Source organism: Myxine glutinosa, chromosome 1, assembly GCF_964187855.1.
Source record: "Myxine glutinosa chromosome 1, kmMyxGlut1.1, whole genome shotgun sequence".
NCBI classification, from domain to species: domain Eukaryota; kingdom Metazoa; phylum Chordata; class Myxini; order Myxiniformes; family Myxinidae; genus Myxine; species Myxine glutinosa.
Genome location: NC_136261.1, coordinates 111,062,632 through 111,084,011, shown reverse-complemented (window position 1 = coordinate 111,084,011; position 21,380 = coordinate 111,062,632). Strand labels below are relative to the sequence as shown.

The 21,380-nt window shown below is 47.8% G+C and overlaps 1 long non-coding RNA gene across 1 annotated transcript in view; it reads left to right on the top strand.

Annotated features, from left to right (window-relative positions):
* The window catches only part of LOC144891772 (uncharacterized), a 35,892-nt gene extending 26,776 nt beyond the window's left edge, over positions 1-9,116 (top strand). Inside the window, exons 3-4 of the long non-coding RNA XR_013623091.1 lie at positions 6,072-6,215; positions 8,249-9,116. This is a non-coding gene — a long non-coding RNA (uncharacterized LOC144891772). The remainder of the gene's footprint in view (positions 1-6,071; positions 6,216-8,248) is intronic.
* Positions 9,117-21,380: the final 12,264 nt, after the last annotated feature.

Sequence of the window (21,380 nt, the reverse complement as noted above, 5' to 3'; positions counted from 1 at the left end):
GGATGTCGGCCAGGTGAGGCCGCAGGTGGGCTCTGGGAGCCGGTAGAGTTGTGGATGGGGCCCGAGGATCCGGAGGACGGACCCGGGTAGCCCAGTGCCAGAGAGGGCACCGAGTGGGGAGAGCGCCAGAGGGCCTGCCCCAGTTAGTTAGGTTAGGGTAAGGAGCAGGTAAGCTCGGAGGCAACTGCAGTGGTGGAGGTGTGCAGGTGGGTAGACCCACTGGGAGAGGTACACGCCGCAGCCCAGAAATTGTGCGAGGGCACCGGGAGATGAATCGGGGGAGTGAGACCCCAAATTGAAGAGCACCACAGTTTGGCCAATGGGAATTGGTTTTTAGAACCCATAGTGTAAGAGGGCCAATGGTTTGGCCGGAGAAAGACCCCGGGTAGTGTAAAGTTGTTAAAGTCATTTAGGAGATAGTTAGGATTGAAGAACCTGTCGCACCATACGCAGCCACTTACCTGTGGTGATGATGATGACTCCACACCGGTGTTTTCTTTGTTTTGGCAGGAAATGAGAATTGCTGTGAGGATTTGTGAGACGCATCACGACGTGGATGAGACATTGGGGTGATTCCATCTCTCCCTCCCTAGGAGGGACTGATGATGAATTGGTAATGGCAAATTTTGATGTTGAGTTGAAAATGGCAAATTTTGAGGAGAGTTGAAAATGGCAAATTTGATTGGTTAGGAGGGAGAGAAGACGAATTTGGTTTATGGGAGGAACGGGGAAGACAGTAGGGATGTTTGTTGATTTGTAAAGTAGATGTTTATGGGTAGTGTTGTGTTTTGTGGATACAGTAAGGGGTAAGGGAGGGGCCATGTAGGTTACCTGGTGGGGGGGGGGGGGCGTACGATAGGAACGTACCTGTCTCACCTGGTTCCCATGTGCCCCCAGTGTGCATCATCTTGTATTGCGTGCACTTTTGCGCCCTTACCACCTTACTCACTTGTCTGCTTCTTTTGTCTCCCACCTCCGAGGATCTGGCTTTGGGGTAGAGAGAGAGGAGAGAGAGGTGCTGGCTGCGCAGTTGTGGGCCTGCACTTTCGCTGTTTGCTGCCGGGATCGATACACCATACGGACCGCAATGTTTGTGGCCACCCACAATGGACCGCAGTTCGTTTGCGGCCAAGCACCACCCGGGGATGGACCTATGGGTCAACGTGGCACCTATGCCATAAAGGTGAACCACTGTTAATTAACACCACTGAAGGCCACACGAAGAGCAAGAGACACCTGCAGGGTTAGGGGTTGTCGAATTTATTTTTATTCATTGAACAATGGTGACTGCACCGATTGGTGGTGGGGTGGTGCTTTTGATGCTGGGATGGGGTGCTCTGCACGTTATTAAAGGCCGTCGGCCACAGAGCACTCGTGGGTTGGTGTATCGATGCTGGCAAGCGCGCTCTCTCTATGCATAACATCTGCATGTGTTCCTCCAAAAACAGGTCCTGGATCGTAGTGTAAATAGCAGCGTAGTCTTGTAAATAATGCTCCCTACCGGCTGTATGTTTAGTTTGAGAATTCTTTCCGGATTCGGTTATCCTGTGGGTGTGTTTCTGTGAGGAGAAGGGTGCAACGTCGCAGGGGGACATATTTACTCATTTGTGAATATCTGTAAAACTGTCGCACTCAGGGTAGAGTTAATAGTAGAGGGAACTACATTGCGTGCCACACTAAAGTAGGTAAAAATTTATCGGGTCGGGACGCCCCGAGGGTAGAGAAGGGTGCAATGTTGCGAATATGGAATTTGGCCTCCATATCCGCTTGTAAATATTCCCCTATTTTCTCCAATACTCCCCAACTTTCCCCAATCCCCCATTCCCTAGTCCCATTGCATGTAAATAACAATCAGTAGAGCCGACCTTCCCCTTATTCCCCCATTAAATGTCGTGCCCAGGTCCACCGCACCACACGTAGACAACTTTCGGACATCTTCCTAGTTATTCTTATTCTATGTCAGTTAAGGCCTCGTCTCCATTAATTATGACTCTTCGTTGCACCAGAATGTGATTATATGGCATCAGTAGTGAGTTTAGGACCTTTCCCATACCTCCTTCCATCTTCTTCCCCAACAATTACAACAACAACAGAGGAGATGGCGGCGGAGCGGGGGAGGATGCGTCCTCACACCGGCTCGATTAGCGCCATTGACCACGCGCTCCACGGGGTTACCACGAAGGGGCTCCTTGTCAGCTCCTCGTCAAGGGCGGAGCCTGGTAAACCCCCCGCACGCACCCAATGAGAAGCAACGTGCCGATTCCACGAGGCGGAGCTAACGAGCCGAGGGCGTGTCACTCCCCGCCGGATATACGCGGCCACGCGCCGGATGTGACGTCAGATGCGCCCCCAGCTTGAGACGACAAGACGCCACCTCGAGCGCTGAGAGACCTCCTGCATCTTTTGGGCCGCGCCATCCTGTCCCTGAGCACAAGGTGCACCTTGTGCTGGCCATCGAATACCCGCTTTCCTTGCCATCAATCCCCGTGTGAGTCAGTTTTTGTCCTGTTTCTCTGTGGTCTGTCGGGAATAATATAAGATTGTGTCTAAGTGCCTGTCTTCCTATGATGTACCTCTCGTCCTTGTAATCTAACCTTTCCGTACGAATATAATCTCCTCCGGAGGTCTTGAGAATTGAACCATTGGTGTCGTATTGTGTTATTGTAATCCAGCCGGGTGTCTTCTTTTTCTTATTGAGCCAGCATCGCGCGACTAGTCAACGTTCGGGTATAATATCGAGCATAATCTTGTGCAGACGTGGTCATCCCAAAACCGCTCGGTGAATAACATCTAAGCCACGTCTGTAACACTATTATTGGCTGACGTGTATGCTTGTGGACTAGTTATGGGACGCCCTTTTGACCTTTACACAGCTCCGGCGGAGGCAGGAGGTGCAGAATAACAATAATAATAATAATGATAAAGCACACAATCAAAAAAAAATACAGTCCTCATATCCGCAACAATATATATAAAACATCTTTCATGATGACAGAGTATTGTGATGCAGTTTCTGATTCAGGAGACCTTAAATCACCAGAAACCATTTAAAAACATTTTATGTGCACAACTTCATGTTGTTGGACTTAAATTATCTAACTTAAATTATATTATCTTAAATAACTTAAATTATCTAAAATATATGCATCTGGCAACTGGACTATGAAATGTTTTTCCCAGAATGCTTTGCCTCCATTCCCTTTGGATTTCCTCTCATCAAAACACAGTTAAATAGTTTATTCAGGACCTGAACCCCATGTTCACCGAGGCAGGTCCATACTTCACTCATATCTCCTCAGGTCCTCCTGATTTGCTAATTTTTATCACTCTTAAATCGGCTGTCTTGTCTTGCAGTACTTTTTTGTATAAATCAAAGATTCCAGGAGCAGCGTTTGAAAAGGAGTAGGTCAGTGAGTGTTGGTACACAGTTGAAATCCCACATCCAATCTTCCTTGTCTGACATTTAAATCGTTGCGATCCATCTTTGCCATGAGGATGTGATGAGGAATATAAAGAGATTTATGCTCAGTTGGAAACTTCAGGTTAACTTTCCCCACCAAGTGAAGTTAGAATTTGTCCTATCAAGGCAAAATCTTCTTCATGGTCGTGTCAACAACATGCATTTTAAAGGCCATTTTCCCTGCTAGAGCGGGGGTTAGCCTTGCAGTCCCCATGACAATCTTCTCCATTTTGCCCTATTTTCTGCATCTCTCCTTGTTAACCCCCTTGCCCGCATTTCTTCTTCCACCATCTTTAGCCAAGTCTTTCTCGGTCTTCCCCGTCCTCTGCTTCCTTCTACATTCATTTCCATCACTCTTCTCAACCAGTCACTTTCATCCTTCCTCAACACATGACCAAACCATCTCAACCTGTTCCTCTTCACAGCATCAATCACAGGCTCTATTCCCATCATCTTTCGCAATTCATCATTTGTCTTCCTCTCTCTCACCGATACTCCGCACATCCGTCGAACCATTCGCATTTCCACCCTTTCCAACCTTCGTTGCTGCTCGACGTTCATTACCCATGTCTCGCTCCCATAAATCACAACACTTCTCACACATGCAGCATACACCTTTCCCTTCAGCTTCAACGACACTCCCCTCATCATCAGCACGCCACTCAGTTCCCGAAACTTCTTCCATGCACATCTCACTCGAGCAACCGTTGCCGAGTCTGACCCACCTTCTCCATTCAGCATGTCTCCGAGGTAGCAAAATGTTTTCACACCTTCCAGCTTCACGCCGTCTCCAAGATCCAACTCAACATTTCCTCCATCTGCAGCTCCCTCTGTGCACACCTTACATTTGAATGTAGCTGCCACACTGGTTAATGACCCTCTCAGACCACTACATTTTTGATGAACCCACTCAGCGCACATTGTACATTGAATGGAGTTCACTCCGACACCCTTCCTACACACAGCACAGGGCCACTTCCCAGTTCTTTCCACCTCACCACATGCTTTACCACTTGCCATCACCTTCGTCTTTCCGATATTCACCTTCAGACCTTTTGTCTCCATACATTCCTTCCACGTGTTCATCTTTTCCTTCAGTCCATCCATACTTTCCGCAATCAACACCAGATCATCTGCATACAACAACTCCCATGGTAAACCCTCCTTTACGTTCTGAGCCAGCACCTCCATCACAGCTACAAATAGTAGTGGACTTAGTACCGACCCCTGATGCACTCCCACCTTCACCTCAAACTCACCACTGTTCCCGTCCTTCGTCCTTACAGCTGTGCGGCTCTTTTGTACATTGCCATCACTACTCTGATCAACCATTCCTCCACTCCTAACATCCTCAATGCCCATGTCAATACTTTGCGTGGAACCCGATCGAATGCTTTCTCCAGATCAACAAACCCAAGAAACAACTTCTTCCTCTTCTCCATGTACTTCTCCTGCAACTGCCTCACAATGAAAAGCGCGTCTGTCGTTCCTCTTCCTGGCATGAATCCAAACTGCATTTCGTCGATCTTCACTTTCTTCCTTATCCTCCTCTACAACACCCTTTCCAATACCTTCATTCCATGCTCCAATAACTTTTTCGCTCGGTACGAGCCACACTCCAGAGGGTCACCTTTCCCCTTGTATAGAGGGACGAAGGTACTCAGTTCCCAATCCACTGGAATGCAGCCTTCTTTCACCACCAGATTACAGATCTCTGTCATTCTCTTCACACCCCAACTTCCTGCTGCCTTCAACATATCTCCCACAACTCCCGTCGGCCCTCCGGCTTTTCTACCCTTCATTGCTTTTATCGCTTCCTCAACTTCCTTCTCAGTTATCTTCTCTGCCGGTCCTAAAACTGGGTTACTCTCTATGTTGCCATCCCATTCATTCTCTGTATTCAACAGCATTTCCATATATCTTTTCCATCTTCCTTTATTTCCATCTGGGTCGACAACGATTTGTCCCACTTCATCCTTCAAGCAACTCACCCCCATCACATCACACCTCTCTTTCGCCATCTGCTTTGCAATCCTGAATACTGCTTTCTGACCCTCTTCCGAATCCAAGCGTTCTCCGAACATTTTCCTACATGCCTCCTGCGCCTTTGCTACCTCTTTCTTTGCAGCCTTCCTGGCTGCCTTATAACTTTCATGCTCTGCTGTTTCTGCTCCCGTACCCTTTGCCTTCTGCCACTCCTTGAACTTCTTCCTCTTCTCGTCAATCCTCTTTCCAACTTCATCATCCCACTTCCAAAATGTTACTTCCAAATGTGCCCTTGGTCCAAACAATCGGCCCTCCAACATGGCCGTCTCATTACTTCCGGCTGTTTCAAAAGAGAGGCTTCATCGGCTCTCCAGATTGTATTTTTCACTCCGTGGGCAGCTGCGACCGGGCATAAATTTGACGAACTGACTTGTTGCAAAGGTGGCATCCTTTGACGGTGCCACGTTGAAAGTCACCGGGGATGGGGGGTTCGGGTCCGGGTTCAGGCTGAAGGCTAGCCCAATAGGAGTGGTCGGCGTTTGCCCAATGATTATGGTTCAAAAATATCGTAAACGTATCGATTGCATACGTTTGATTTGACAATAATTGATTGTCCTTTCTACAGGGGAAGAAGAGGTGAACAATCCAACCCATCCCGACTTTGTCCCGTCACCGTTTCTGCAGCCAGCTGACACAAGTGGACGTGCCGACCAATCTGCCGAGAAGATGCAACGCTGCGGGGGAGCATCCAGGCGGTCAAGTGCTTGTGGTGAGTGTTCTTTGTCACAATTTTAAGGAATGCAGACACGGCACTATGGCTCAGATTAGGCAGTGGCTCAGATTAGCTACAATAATTATGGTAAATTAAAGTGACCTGAAAAAATAACTCTTAGATGCCATTTCCTGGCACTTCGAGGCACACTCTGCAATACAATATTATTATTGGGTTTGTTGGCATGTAGGTATATTAATAGTGCTTTGAATGTCACGAAACAAATGTCAGTGATTGTGACCTTGGCAATGTGGGTGTCGGTGGATTATAGTCAGATTATAATATTGCTTGGGTTTCAGGCCAATACGCAGCTACGTTGTCCCGAGGGCCGAACGGCCGAGGTCAATATTCCGCCCTCGGGACAGCATAACGCGCATTGGCCAAAAACTCGAACAATATTTCCATTCTTATTATGATGGATGAAGGCAATGGTAATGGCTCCAATAATCGCAGACAAGCCTAAACTGCGCCACTCCCTTGTGGGAGTAGGCCTACATGACATGTATATGTGGTCGTGCACAGGCCACGCCCACGCGTGGCCAATATTTAGGGTGAATGTTGTTCGTATGGCGGCCATAGGCCATATTTTAAAACTTCGTTGCACCCACCCCCACCTTGTGTAAACCGACATCCCCAAGAATTTCATTAAGTGCACCCATTTGGACCACATTAGGAGGGTTGTCAAGTTGTCGCGGTGTGCGGGGGTTTACGACAATGCGATTAATGTCTGCCGGTGTCAGGGTCCAAACGCGTTTTCTTGAATTCTTAAAATCACACATCACTCTGCCAATAATGGACATAGAGGGTCGTGTGAGGTGTCAAAATGATCAGAGTACTTCCATACAATATGGAAGCTGCAACCCAGCTGTCGGTGACATCTGCGGTTACCTCTGGGTCAAGAAATCTGTAAAAATGGTGAAATGTATATTTTGTCTTACATTTTGATACATCATAAATTGTCTTCATAACACAGAGAATAACGAAGGTATTGGTTTAATGTGTACTCTAAAAGTTTCCCAGTACACTGTGCAAAATAATGATACCACACAAATATATCTGATATTAATATTTCTGAGTTTAATACCGCAAAACCGAAGTGTACCCCCTTATTTTCTTCATGGTATATGCAATATGCATACAACATAAGTTTGGATACAGTCGATGTGATATTGGCAATTACTTCAGGTATAACATCGAGATAAATATCATGATTTTCGCGACTGCATTGCACATTATCAAGACTAAAGAGACCTGAATTAAAGATGCCTTAGATTATTTTGGCCACCTGTGGAATAATACACACAAACACAAAAATACACCATAAATGTTTCATTTGGAGATACAAATGTGTTTCATAATACTAAATGTTTGTCCAACAAAATCAGAATTCACTTGAATGTCCATCATATTTTCTATTCAGTTGAATGCCCATCATGTTCATGATTTAACTGAGATGTCGAGCAAAATAAAAGTTCACTTGAATGTCCATCTTGGTAACTATCCATTTTAATGTCTATCATGTTCACAATTCACTTAAATGTCCACCATACGGTAATTACAATGCATCTGAAAGTCCATCGGTTAGTCGAATCATCTGCTTCTGAATCAGATGTCTCATCACCAGCCAGAGAGTTTGCCGGCTTTGTGCATCTTGGTCCGCATTTACATGCACCAATGCATGGAGACGGACATGCTTTTACACGAGCATCTTGACGATGCACAACTTCTCTGGCATCCACAGCTTATTAACTCGCGGCAGGCATCTGGTACAGGTACGAGGCTCATTAGCTTTGGTACTAACTTCGCGCCATCGATGTGCTATCCACATTCCTCTGGTGGAGGAAGGTCAGGATATGCCTGTCCTGCATGTGTCCAGATCAGGGCTCGATAGGTAGCTCGCATGATGTCAAATGTCAGGGCATCTTTTGTTGGCGGTCGGTAGTCATTTTCTGAATGTTGCCAAATGATATTTCAGGATAAATGATGCAACATTCCCTGAAATATTGTTGTCGTCCTTGTCTTCCTTTCAGGTTGGGCAAGAACAGTGCTGTGGTGAAGTAGCTTGAATGGAGGCCTGATCTCGATTACCTTCGGGGTGATTGATTCGTTTTGGCAGTGCCAGGACCGGTGATGTCCTGGCACCACCTTGCCTGGTGTTCATGCTCATCCACCGATGGAAATGGAAAAATGAAATCCACCTCATTCAGCGGTTTTATACATCATGAATACGTCGAACGTCGATGTTATGATTGTTGCTTGACGTGTGATTCTTGAACAGCGGTTGTTCAAAACATTTTCGTCTTCAAGAAGAATCGAGGAAAAAAGGCATTAACCGAACTGTTACCTTTTCGCTCCGTTACCTTCAAAGTTATAAATGCTTGGGCAATGGGCATTCCGCCCGCCCGCCCGTGTCCATTTTTCTTGTGCTCCCCCCATAGTGTTCCGTCTTCCCCAATATGGTCGCTCCATTGACGAAGGGTCATTTGTTACAGCCTTGTGAAATAGTTTTAAAGCTGCAGTCATTGCAAACAAAATAATTGTACCTTTAACATTTCCCAATGAGAGAGAGCAAAGATTATTCATGAAAAAAGAAATCATTTGTGCAGAGAATGATCAGTTTTTGTTTTTACTCGTATAATAACGTTCTCAGTGACGCAATGAATGTGACATGTGACATGTGACATGGATATGGATATCACCCCAGGTATTTTCTATATGTGGTGTTTGCATTTTGTGAAGAGCTTTACATGAATGAACGAATGAATGATCGAATGATCAATAAATTAGAATTTATTCGAGAATGCCTCCACATATAAAATGGCAAAAGGAAAAGTAGTGTTTCAGGTTATTGGATGAATGTGCAATTGAACGTGAAATAAATCAAAAAATGTAAAAATACTTTAGAGTTTTTTTTAAATTTAATGTTGTACTCAAAAGTGTGGATATATTGGCGAAGGAAGGGTGCTTGATTTATTTATATATACTAGCGTCCAGCGTGCGTGACTCGGCGCGCCCCGCGCGCTTCACCGCACGTCGTATCGGAGGGGTCGGCATCTTTGACCATTTCGGGGTGCTTTGGGTCTTCGGGATGTTTTGGGCCTTCGGGGTCTTTTGGGGTATTGGTGGCCTGAAGGGTCTTGGCGGAATTAACGCAATTAAGAGGGTTAATGTAGAGTGTGGTCATTTTATTTGAAGAAGAAGAAGAAGACTTTTTTTTGTTTGTTTTGTTTTTTTATATACAGAATCGAGGCTCGTGAAAGAGCTAACATTTATCAAACAAAGTATATAAAAAGGGGACCGGTACACAAGATGGGGAGAGAAGGGGAGGAAGCACACAAACACAACATTTGAGAGCAGGGACATCGGGAGATGTGTGGGAGGGAGAGGGCTTGGGGGGAGGCAGGATCGGTATAAAATGCAAGGACACCAAGGACTTTCAGCAAAGAAGTTGGTATTTCAAAAAAGTGGATTTGGGGTGAAATTAGCGGGGGTAGAAAAGATCAAGGTTTTGGATTGGGGAAGATAAGAGATGGTGGCGAACAGCTGTTTTAAAGACCTGGAGGGAGGAGTGCGATTGAAGAGAGTGAGGGAGTTTGTTCCAGAGGCGGGACAAAAGAAGAATGAAGGAGTGAAGGTGAGCGGAGAGTCTTGATTTTGGCAGTTTAACCACAAGAGGGTTGCAGGCAGATCTTGTGCGACCTGTAGGAATATTTGGGGGACAGAGCACAGACAGGGCTGGGGGGTGAGGGGGCGGGCTACGCCGGAGATGAGTCGGTAGAAGACGGAAAGACCACCAACCTGCCTGCGGTGAGTAAGTGAAAGGCCCTCGGAGATGGCGTCATCGCGGGAGATTCCAATGATTCTGAACGCTTTGGTTTCAACAGCGTGAAGATGAGCTAGGTGTGAGGCAGGAGCACCGGCCCAGAGGGGAGAGCAATACTCCATTGAGCTGCGGACGAAAGCCTCGTATGTGGCGAGGAGCTCAGGTGTGCCAAGGAAGGACTTCGCACGACGGAGGATGCCCAGTCGGCGACTGGCTTTGGAGGCCGGCTTGGAAATGTGCTTTTTTTCCAGGAAAGATCATGGCACATAGTGAGACCCAACCCAAAAGCTTGAGTGACAGAACTTCTTGGAGAGGAATATTCAGAAAGTGGATGGGAGGGTTGTCCAGTCGGTCTTTTCGGAGAGACATCGTAAGAGTGTGAGATTTGTTTCGGATTGAAAGACACGTTCCACTTGTTTGCCCAGTCTGTGATTTTGTCCAGGTCTGCAGAGAGCGAGGAGGCTGCAGACTGCCGATCTGAGGGATGAGCAATGGAGCGGCACAACAGAGTGCAGTCGTCAGCAAAGAGTCAGAGAGATCATTGATGAAGACCAGAAAAAGCACAGGGCCCAGAACACTGCTTTGGGGAACTCCAGCCTGAACAGGAAGAGGAGGTGAGAGAAAGCCATTCAGGGCCACACGCTCACTACGACTAGAGAGGAAGTCCATGCGCCAGCCATGCGCGGATATTTCTATGGATACCAAAGGAGGAGAGTTTGGTGAGCGGAGCGGCGTGCCAGACCGTATCGAAGGCACGTCGTATGTCGAGGGAGACGCCTCTGATTTCCCGTTTGGCATTGAGGACCCCTCCCTCCCTCCATCCATTGTTGAGACAGCAGAAGCAGCATGTCCAGAGTGGAGTGACCTGGTCTGGAAGCAAATTGATGACCAGAGATCAAGCCATTGGAGAAGAGGAAACATTTCATATCCGAAGCAATGATGCATTCCAGGACATTGCTGATAATAATTGGGAGAAGGCTGATTGGTCTGTAGTCGCTAGGATCTGTTTTTGTGCAAAGCGGTGATGTTGGCTGATTTCCAAGCAGATGGCAGTTGACCTTGAGCAAAAGAGAGGGTGAAGAGAACAGAGAGAGGGAGTGAAGGAGCGGAAGAACAGCATTTTCGGACCCGTGGGCTGATGCCGTCAGGTCCAGTTGCAGAATCGGAGTCGAGGGTTGACAGAAACTTTTCCACCTCGTCGGGCGGAAAGGACACGAAGCACCTGGGTACGACTGGGTACAGAGAGGGATGGGTGTGGCGCACAAGATTTAGAGGCAAACACAGAGTTGAGGCATTCAGCTTTTTCACGTGCGGAGGCAGCCGTGTAGCCGTTTGAGCTGAGGGGGGGGGATGGAGGGGGAACAAACACCAGAAACAGATTTGACCAGACGCCACCAGGATTCGGAAGAGGGAGACAGACAAGACAGTTCGGTATTGAGAACGGAGAGATATTGTTTCCTGGCTCTCCTGAGGGTGGACACACACTTGTTTCGGGCTTTGTGAAAGGAAATGACATTTCCTTCCGTTGGATTTGCTTTCCAGGAGACGAAGGCAAGTTGTTTCTGGGCAACAGCCTCACCGCAACATTCCGTGCTGCACCATGGACGGGAGGAAGCGTACGACAACTGAAGACGACATGGCATAAATCTGTGCATGAGAGAGAGAGAGAGAGAGAGAGAGAGAGAGAGCAATTTACTTTGGAAGAATTCCCAGGATGATGTCAGTTGCTGTCAGAGGTGGTAGAGATGGGAGACCAGTCCAGATGATTGATGGCTGCTTGAAGACCGTGCCAGTTGGCCTGAGTGAAATGCCAGACTCGTCGACGCTGAGCAGAGCTCCCTGAGAATGGTCAGAGAGATGTCCACTTTAACAAGCACATGATCAGAAGAGCCGATTGGAGCAGAAGAAGAGCAGCAGACATTTTCAGGTAAGTTAGTCATAACCAAGTCCAGAAGAGAAGATGCTCCGTTGACTGAGATCCGGGTGGGGAAATTGACAGATTGTGTCAGTCCCAGTGAGTCGCAGAAGTCCTTTGCTGAGGAGCCATGGCTGGTGAGAGAGGTACCCACACCCAGCCAACTGGCATGGTGACAATTTAAATCACCACATATGAGGAAGAGAGACTTGGGATGAGTGCATAGAAGTGGGTCCATATTATCAGACAGCGACATGTAGATGGAGTCATCACCGTTTGGTGGACGGTACAACACACATATGAACAAGAGGTGGGAGCGAAGGGGAAGCCGTAGCCACAGGTATTCCAGGGGGTGAGGTGGAGAGAGTGCAGTGCAGTGCATTGCAGTGCAGGGCGACTGAGGAAGAGAGTTTTTGATAAAGACAGCAACCCCGCCTCCAGGACGAGGCTCAGGTCTATCATACCGGAGGAGGGAGTAACCTGGGAGAGATACCAAGGAATCAGAGACTTCATGAAGGAGGAAAGTTTCTGTTAAGCAGATCACGTCTGCTTTGTCAGAAGCAACCTGTATGGAGAGATCGGTCAAGTTTGAACGAAGGCCCCAGATGTTTGAGGTCCATACCGTTCGTTAATGAAGAGGAACGGGGACCATCGGATACAGAACAGGGGGGACGAGGGGTCGGGTAAGATGTGCAAGAGGTAGGGAGAGCCGTTGAAGGTGTGTCAGAGATTTCAGAATAGCTTGGAGAAAGGGAAGGATGGGGCGGACAGTCTAACTCTAACGACTGACTCTTTCTAGTGGTGGACTCGTGCACTTTGACATCGACGGTGACGAGAGCTACCTGTAGGTCCCGTGATGACATTCTGGGGTGCTCGGAAGCTTATTTCAGCATCTTGCGGTCTGCTCTCGGGCTGAACTTGCCGGGGCGGCATGGCCCAAACAAGTTGGCAGTTGTTTGGAATCTTCTCCACCTGTAGATGATCTTCCGGACAGTCGAATGATTCGTTTCAAATTGTTTGGAGATCTTTTTAAATCCCTTCCCAGACTCGTAGGCATCTATAACCTTCTTTCTGAAGGCCGCAGACAGCTCTTTTGATCTTGGCATGGTGACGCCGCACACTTCAACAACAAAGAGCAAACCAAACGAAATGTCAGATTTAAATAAGACAGGTTCCTCCAAGATCCTCTCCAACGATGTTCTAATCATTTGCACCTCAGCTGGTGCACCTGATTCTAATTTTAGGTATTTGAAGTAGTAATAAATGTAGGGGTGTACTTACTTTTTCCACATGCGAAATTTGCATTTATGTTTATTTAAAATATACAATGGACTACAAAATGTAAATATTTCATGATATTTGTTTTATTATATCATCTTTAAATATCAATATTGTTGAAATGAAGATCAAATAGCTGTATCTAAACTCTCTGGTCACGCACAGTCAGTCATGGCTGTTGTCTACCGCCCTCCCAAACCACACCCATCATTCCTGTCTGACTTCTCCTACTTTCTGACCCAGCTATGTTCCCTCTCCCCCCCAATCGTCGTCGTCCTTGGTGATTTCAATATCCACATGGACTCCACTGACTTCACTGATTTACTCACCTGCTTTAACCTCACTCAACATGTCAACTTTCCTACCCATAACCGTGGTCACATTTCGGACCTTGTCTGCTCTACTGGATTGATTTTGCACCATCTCTCTGGCTCCGACCTCACCCTCTCTGACCACTTAGCCATCACTATGACCGTCAACGTTCCCACCCCAGCACCAAGGCATTATCGCACGATCAACTTCCGTAAGCTAAACGCTCTTTCACCTACCTCATTGTCATCCACCCTCTCTGAAAAAATGTCCACTTCTCCCTTCGTTGACCTCCACACCCCTTCTGACCTCACTGACTACTACAACCGCACTCTCTCCTGCCTTGACCAACTTGCGCCTATAAAAACCAAAACCGTTTATTTCACCCATTCTGTTCCCTGGTTTACCCCTGAACTCCGCCTGATGAAAACTCGTGCTCGCCAACTTGAAAGACTCAGCAATAAAACAGGTCTCACAGTTCACTCCCAAGCCTACAAGGACCACCTACAACACTATAAAGATGCCCTCTCCCGCGCCCGCTCCGCCTACTACTCTCAACTTATCCACTCTGGCTCCGGAAAGCCAAAAGCACTCTTCTCTACAATAAATAAACTCCTCAGCCCCCTGAACACCGCCACCCAGTCATTCACAGTAGACAACTGCATCTCCTTCCTTTCATTCTTCCAACGCAAAATTGAAAACATCTACAACAGCTTGACCACCGCCGCACCTGCCCCCCCTTATCCTGCCATCCCCTGTCTCAATTCTCCCCAGTCTCCCCTACTGACCTCTCTGAACTCCTCATAGGAATGAAAACTGCCACCTGCACTCTTGACCCCATCCCCTCCAGCTTTGTCAAGGCCTCCCTTTGTGCTCTCTCTCTCTCCACTTATCATTGCAACAATAAACTCCTCCCTGTCTACAGGCATCGTCCCACCATCCCTCAAAATTGCTGCTGTTACCCCCATTCTGAAAAAACCTGGACTAAACCCTGACACCCTAAACAACTTCAGACCCATCTCCAACCTACCCTTTGTGTCGAAAGTTTTGGAACGCGCTGTAGCCACTCAACTCAAACATCACCTCTCTGCCAATGACCTGTATGAAACATTCCAATCCGGATTCCGCTCCAACCACAGTACTGGAAACTGCTCTCCTCAAAATCACCAACGACCTTCTCCTCTCCTCTGACGCTGGCAACCTCAACATTCTCATCCTCCTCGACCTGAGCGCCGCGCCGCCTTTGACACTATCGATCACACCATCCTCCTCACCCGACTTGAAACCACCTTTAACGTTACCGGCACTGCCCTCTCTTGGATTAAATCATACCTCTCTGACAGACGCCAGTTCATCTCCATCAATAACTGCAAATCCCCCACTGCTCCCCTCCCCCAAGGTGTCCCCCAAGGTGTCCCCCAAGGTTCAGTCCTTGGCCCCCTCCTCTTCATCCTTTACCTGTCCCCCCTCGGTCACTTAATCCGCCGTCATGGTCTCCAATTCCACTGCTACGCCGATGACATCCAGCTTTTCATCTCCACCAAGTCCATCTGCACCGCCACCCACTCTATCCTGACAAATTGCATCACTGAAATAAAATCCTGGCTTCAAATCAACTTCCTCAAACTTAACTATGATAAATCTGAAATAATCATCATTGGCCCAAAAACGCTCATAAAATCCACCCATAACTTTGCCCTCAACATCGACGGTATCCCAGTATCCACGTCCCCTCACATCCGGAATCTTGGCATAATCTTTGACCAATCCCTCTCCTTCGACAAATACACTAAACAGATCACAAAGACAGCCTTCTTTCACCTGAAAAACATCGCCCGTCTCCGTCCATCCCTCTCCTCCACGGCTGCAGAAACCCTCATCCACGCCTTCATCACCTCCCGTCTGGACTACTGCAATAGCCTCCTCTATGGTTCACCCTCAACAATCACCAATAAACTCCAATACATTCAGAACTCCGCTGCCCGTCTACTCACCCATTCCCGGACCCGTGACCACATCACCCCCCCGATGGCTCCCCATCTCCCAGAGAATCCAGTACAAAATCCTCCTCTTGACCTACAAAGCCCTCCATGACCTGGCCCCATCCCCATCCTACCTGGCTGACCTCCTCTCCAGACACACTCCCACCCCCATCCGGACCAAATTCAGATCCTGGGGGGACAGGGCCTTCTCCATCGCTGCTCCCACCCTCTGGAACTCACTACCTCACACCATCAGAGACTCGTCCTCCTCCTCCTCACTCACCACATTCAAAACATCACTCAAGACCCACCTGTTCAACACTGCATTCAACATTTAACCCACAGCATTTAACCCCTGACTATCTGTTGTCCTTCTCCCTCCTTTTTGCTTTGAATATTTCCCTGTTGATTCTTGTCTTTTTTGCAATTGTTTTTATGTTTTACACTCTGTCAAAGCGTCTTTGGGCTTCCTGAAAAGCGCTATATAAAATAAATGCATTATTATTATTATTATTATTATTATTATTATTATTATTATTATCTATATAATAATACCGTAAGGACTCGACTTTGTTATCCCTTTTACGCCGCACCCAGTGACCCAATGCCCCGGCACTAATGGATTTACGATCTACGAACCGCGCTCTTTGTTTATCACCTACAGCCATACTCGAAAAATCTGAATTAGCCGACGTTGGGGCCCAAAAGCATCCGATTAACGGCCGATACGACGCCATCTTACGACTCCATCGTATTGGCGTCTGCTGGGTGAAGGCGCAACAAGCCGTCCGCTGATTGGACAATCCTGATCATGCATTCCGCCATTTGTGCCGGTGTCGTCGATCGCGCTGTACGCTAACCTCATCAGGTGGGTTTACCATAATGTCTTCCATATACTGTGATTACAACGAAGTGAAACTGATCAGCAGCCCATCAGTATCATATAAAGCAATAAATACCAAGGCTTCAGCTTCTGAAAGCTTAAAACAAAGTGTACTTCGCCGAGTGACGAAACGTAGGCGTAGGCCTCGGCCCTACCTATCCAGTTGTTGTTTCCGTTGTGTAAGGGGGGGAAAAAACAAACATTTTGGCCTCAGACCTTTGAGAGTACGTCGTTCCGTGAACTTTTTGAACGGGCCTCGTATGCCATGCTTCGTCAACGTTGGGTTGTTTTTAAATGATTTGAAGGATTAACTTAAGCACCTTGAATAGAGCAGTTTATTGTTCCTCAAAGACCAGTGTGTAAGTTGACTCAATATGATGGTAACTTTGCAATTCCTGCGTTGTCTCTGAATCAGCTGGCTGAGTCATATTGGTATGCTGCTTGGAGGTGGAGTTAGTTGGACAGTCTCTGTGGTATGCTGCTTGTAGGTGTAGGTAGTTGCACAGTCTGTGGGATGCTGCTTGTAGGTGTAGGTAGTTGCACAGTCGCTGTGGTATGCTGCTTGTTGGTGTACGTAGTTGCACAGTCGCTGTGGTATGCTGCTTGTATGTGTATGTAGTTGGACAGTCGCTGTGGCATGCTGCTTGTTGGTGTAGGTAGTTGCACATTCGCTGTGGTATTCTGCTTGTATGTGTAGGTAGTTGCACAGTCGCTGTGGTATGCTGCTTGTATGTGTAGGTAGTTGCACATTCGCTGTGGTATGCTGCTTGTATGTGTAGGTAGTTGTAGTGTCGCTGTGGTATGCTGCTTGTTGGTGTAGGTAGTTGCACAGTCGCTGTGGTATGCTCCTTGTATGTGTAGGTTGTTGCACAGTCGCTGTGGTATGCTGCTTGTAGGTGTACGTAGTTGCACAGTCTCTGTGGGATGCTGCTTGTAGGTGTAGGTAGTTGCACAGTCTCTGTGGTATGCTGCTGGAAGGTGTAGGTAGTTGCACACTGCACAGTCTCTGTGGTATGCTGCTTGTAGGTGTACATAGTTGCACAGTCGCTGTGGTATACTGCTTGTAGGTGTACGTAGTTGCACAGTCTCTGTGGGATGCTGCTTGTATGTGTATGTAGTTGGACAGTCGCTGTGGCATGCTGCTTGTTGGTGTAGGTAGTTGCACATTCGCTGTGGTATGCTGCTTGTATGTGTAGGTAGTTGCACAGTCGCTGTGGTATGCTGCTTGTATGTGTAGGTAGTTGCACATTCGCTGTGGTATGCTGCTTGTATGTGTAGGTAGTTGCAGTGTCGCTGTGGTATGCTGCTTGTTGGTGTAGGTAGTTGCACAGTCTCTGTGGTATGCTGCTTGTAGGTGAAGGTAGTTGCACAGTCTCTGTGGTATTCTGCTTGGAGGTGTACATAGTTGCACAGTCGCTGTGGTATGCTGCTTGTAGGTGTAGGTAGTTGCACAGTCGCTGTGGTATGCTGCTTGTAGGTGTACATAGTTGCACAGTCCCTGTGGTATGCTGCTTGTAGGTGTAGGTAGTTGCACAGTGTCTGTGGTATACTGCTTGTAGGTGTAGGTAGTTGCACAGTCTCTGGTATGCTGCTTGTAGGTGTAGGTAGTTGCAGTCCCTGTGGGATGCTGCTTGTAGGTGTATGTAGTTGGACAGTCGCTGTGATATGCTGCTTGTTGGTGTAGGTAGTTGCACATTCGCTTTGGTATGCTGCTTGTATGTGTAGGTAGTTGCTCAGTCGCTGTGGTATGCTGCTTGTATGTGTAGGTAGTTTCACAGTGTCTGTGGGATGCTGCTTGGAGGTGTGTGTAGTTGTACAGTCTCTGTGTTATGCTGCTTGTATGTGTAGGTAGTTGTACAGTCGCTGTGGTATGCTGCTTGTATGTGTAGGTAGTTTCACAGTGTCTGTGGTACGCTGCTTGGAGGTGTGTGTAGTTGCACAGTCTCTGTGGGATGCTGCTTGGAGGTGTAGGTAGTTGCACAGTCTCTGTGGGATGCTGCTTGGAGGTGTAGGTAGTTGCACAGTCTCTGTGGGATGCTGCTTGGAGGTGTAGGTAGTTGGACAGTTTTTGTGATTTGGTGTTTGGAGATGTAGGTAGTTGGACAGTTTTTGTGGGATGCTGCTTGGAGGTGTGTGTAGTTGCACAGTCTCTGTGGGATGCTGCTTGGAGTGCAGGTAGTTGGACAGTTTTTGTGATTTGGTGTTTGGAGATGTAGGTAGTTGGACAGTTTTTGGTGTTTGGAGATGTAGGTAGTTGGACTGTCGCTGGTATTGTAAAGTCATATCTGGATTTTGATCAAGTTTTATTTCTCAGGTGATATGATTGTTGCCTGCCCTTGCCTTCTCTCAGCTACAACACCTTTTATTATCTCTGGGCATGCATGGTGAGGGCTTTGGTCAGTTTGCTGTTTGGAAATGTTCACCCAGATTCGAACATGGCAGCAGGTCGCATGTAAAACTAGACCGGCACTCGGTAGAGCGCATACCCCTGCCAGGCTGAACAGTTTACGTTTTGTATCCACTGACAGGTCGGATCTAGACCTGGACCTGAACTCAAAGCTAATCGGCTTGTTCTTGTCACTTACCAAACTCATCCACCAAGTTTTGTCATAAATCATCCACACCTTTTTGAAATATGATGCTGCATATCTTTTGGTCCAATCACTCAATGGTGAAGAATCACTTAAAATTTTCAAAAATTCTCGTATCCGGATTCGTATCTTCACCAAAATCGAATCGATTCGACTTCATCACACACTCAACCTGTCCACAATTTTTTGTCCGAATCTGGCCACAAACTTTTGAGATATCCTGTTCACAAACAGATACAGACCTCCATCCACCTTCGATGGCAGAGGTAGAAAGTCCAAGCGAGGGTGTGCAACCAAGAAACTCATTTTGCAATAAATGTTCGTTTCCCATTAATCGTACACTTTCTAAAATCAAATCTCACCCCTCTCCTCCAAATCTTCCCCATAACCCCTCCCCTCCAAATCTTCCCCATCACCCATCCCTTTCAAATCTCCCCCCTTGCCCCTCCCTCCTAAACTACCCCCTCACCCCTCCCCTCCTAGACTCCTCCCTCACCCCTCCCCTCCAAATCTCCCCCATATCCCATCCCTTTCAAATCCCTCCCCTTGTCCCTTCCCTCCCAAACTCCCCCCTCACCCCTCCCCTTCAAATCTCCCCACCCTCATTTCTTCTCAATTTCCGCCCTCTCACTCCCCCTCCTCAAAGCGTCCTCCCCGATTCTTCCCCCTTCCAACTCTCACCTCCATCTCCCCCAACCTTCTGCCTCGCTCTTCCCCCTCCTCAAATAACACCTCATTGTGCCTCACCCAATCACCATCAAACATTTTGTCCGCCCCATCCTTCTCTTTCTCCGAGCTATTCTGAAATCTCTGACACACCTTCAACAGCTCTCCCTACCTCTTCCACCTCTTCCACATCTTACCCTGCCCCTCCTCCCCCCTGTTCTGTATCCGATGCTCCCCCTTCCTCTTCATTAACGGTATGGACCTCAAACATCCGGGGTCTTCGTTCAAACTTAACTGATCTCTCCATACAGGTTGCTTCTGTCAAACCAGACATGATCTGCTTAACAGAAACTTTCCTCCTTCATGATGTCTCTGATTCCTTAGTATCTCTCCCGGGTTACTCCCTCCTCCGGTATGATAGACCTGAGCCTCGTCCTGGAGGTGGGGTTGCTATCTTTATCAAAAACTCTCGTCCTCACTCGCCCTGCACTGTACTCTCTCCACCTCACCCCCAGGAATACCTCTGGCTACGGCTTCCCCTTTGCTCCCACCTCTTGTTCATATGTGTGTTGTACCGTCCACCAAGCAGTGATGACTCCATCTACATCTCGCTGTCTGATAATATGGACCAACTTCTATCTACTCATCCCAACTCTCTCTTCCTCATATGTGGTGATTTCAACTGTCGTCATTCCAGTTGGCTGGGTGTGGGTACCTCCCTCACCAGCCATGGCTCCTCAGCAAAGGACGTCTGCGACTCACTGGGACTGACACAATCTGTCAATTTCCCGACCCGGATCTCAGTCAACGGAGCGTCTTCTCTTCTCGACTTGGTACTGACTAACTTCCCTGAAAATGTCTGCTGCTCCTCTTCTGCACCAATCGGATCATCTGATCATGTCCTTGTTAAAGTGGACATCTCTCTGACCATTCTCGGGGAGCCTGCTCAGCGTCGACGAGTCTGGCATTTCACTCAGGCCAACTGGCACGGTCTTCAAGCAGCCATCAATCATCTGGACTGGTCTCCCATCTCTACCACCTCTGACATCAACTCATCCTGGGAATTCTTCCAAAGTAAATTGCTCTCCCTCATGCACAGATTTATCCCATCTCGTCTTCAGTTGTCATACCCTTCCTCCCGTCCATGGTACACGGAATCTTGTGGTGAGGCTGTTGCCCAGAAACAACTTGCCTTCGTCTCCTGGAAAGCAAATCCAACGGAAGGAAATCTCATTTCCTTTCACAAAGCCCGAAACAAGTGTGTGTCCACCCTCATGAGAGCCAGGAAACAATATCTCTCCGTTCTCAAGACCGAACTCTCTTATCTGTCTCCCTCTTCCAAAACCTGGTGGTGTCTGGTCAAATCCGTTTCTGGTGTTTGTTCCTCCTCCATCCCCTCCCTTACCTCAAACGGCTACACAGCTGACTCCGCACGTGAAAAAGCTGAATGCCTCAACTCTGTGTTTGCCTCTAAATCTTGTGTCCCAAACCCATCCCTCTCTGTACCCACCATACCCAGTCGTACCCAGCTGCTCCTGGACTCCGTGTCCTTTCCTCCTGACAAGGTGGAAAAGTTTGTCAACCCTCGACTCTGATTCTGCAACTGGACCCGACGGCATCAGCCCACGGGTCCTAAAATCCTGCTCTGCCGCTCTATCTCACCCTCTCTCTGTTCTCTTCACCCTCTCTTTTGCTCAAGGTCAACTGCCATCTGC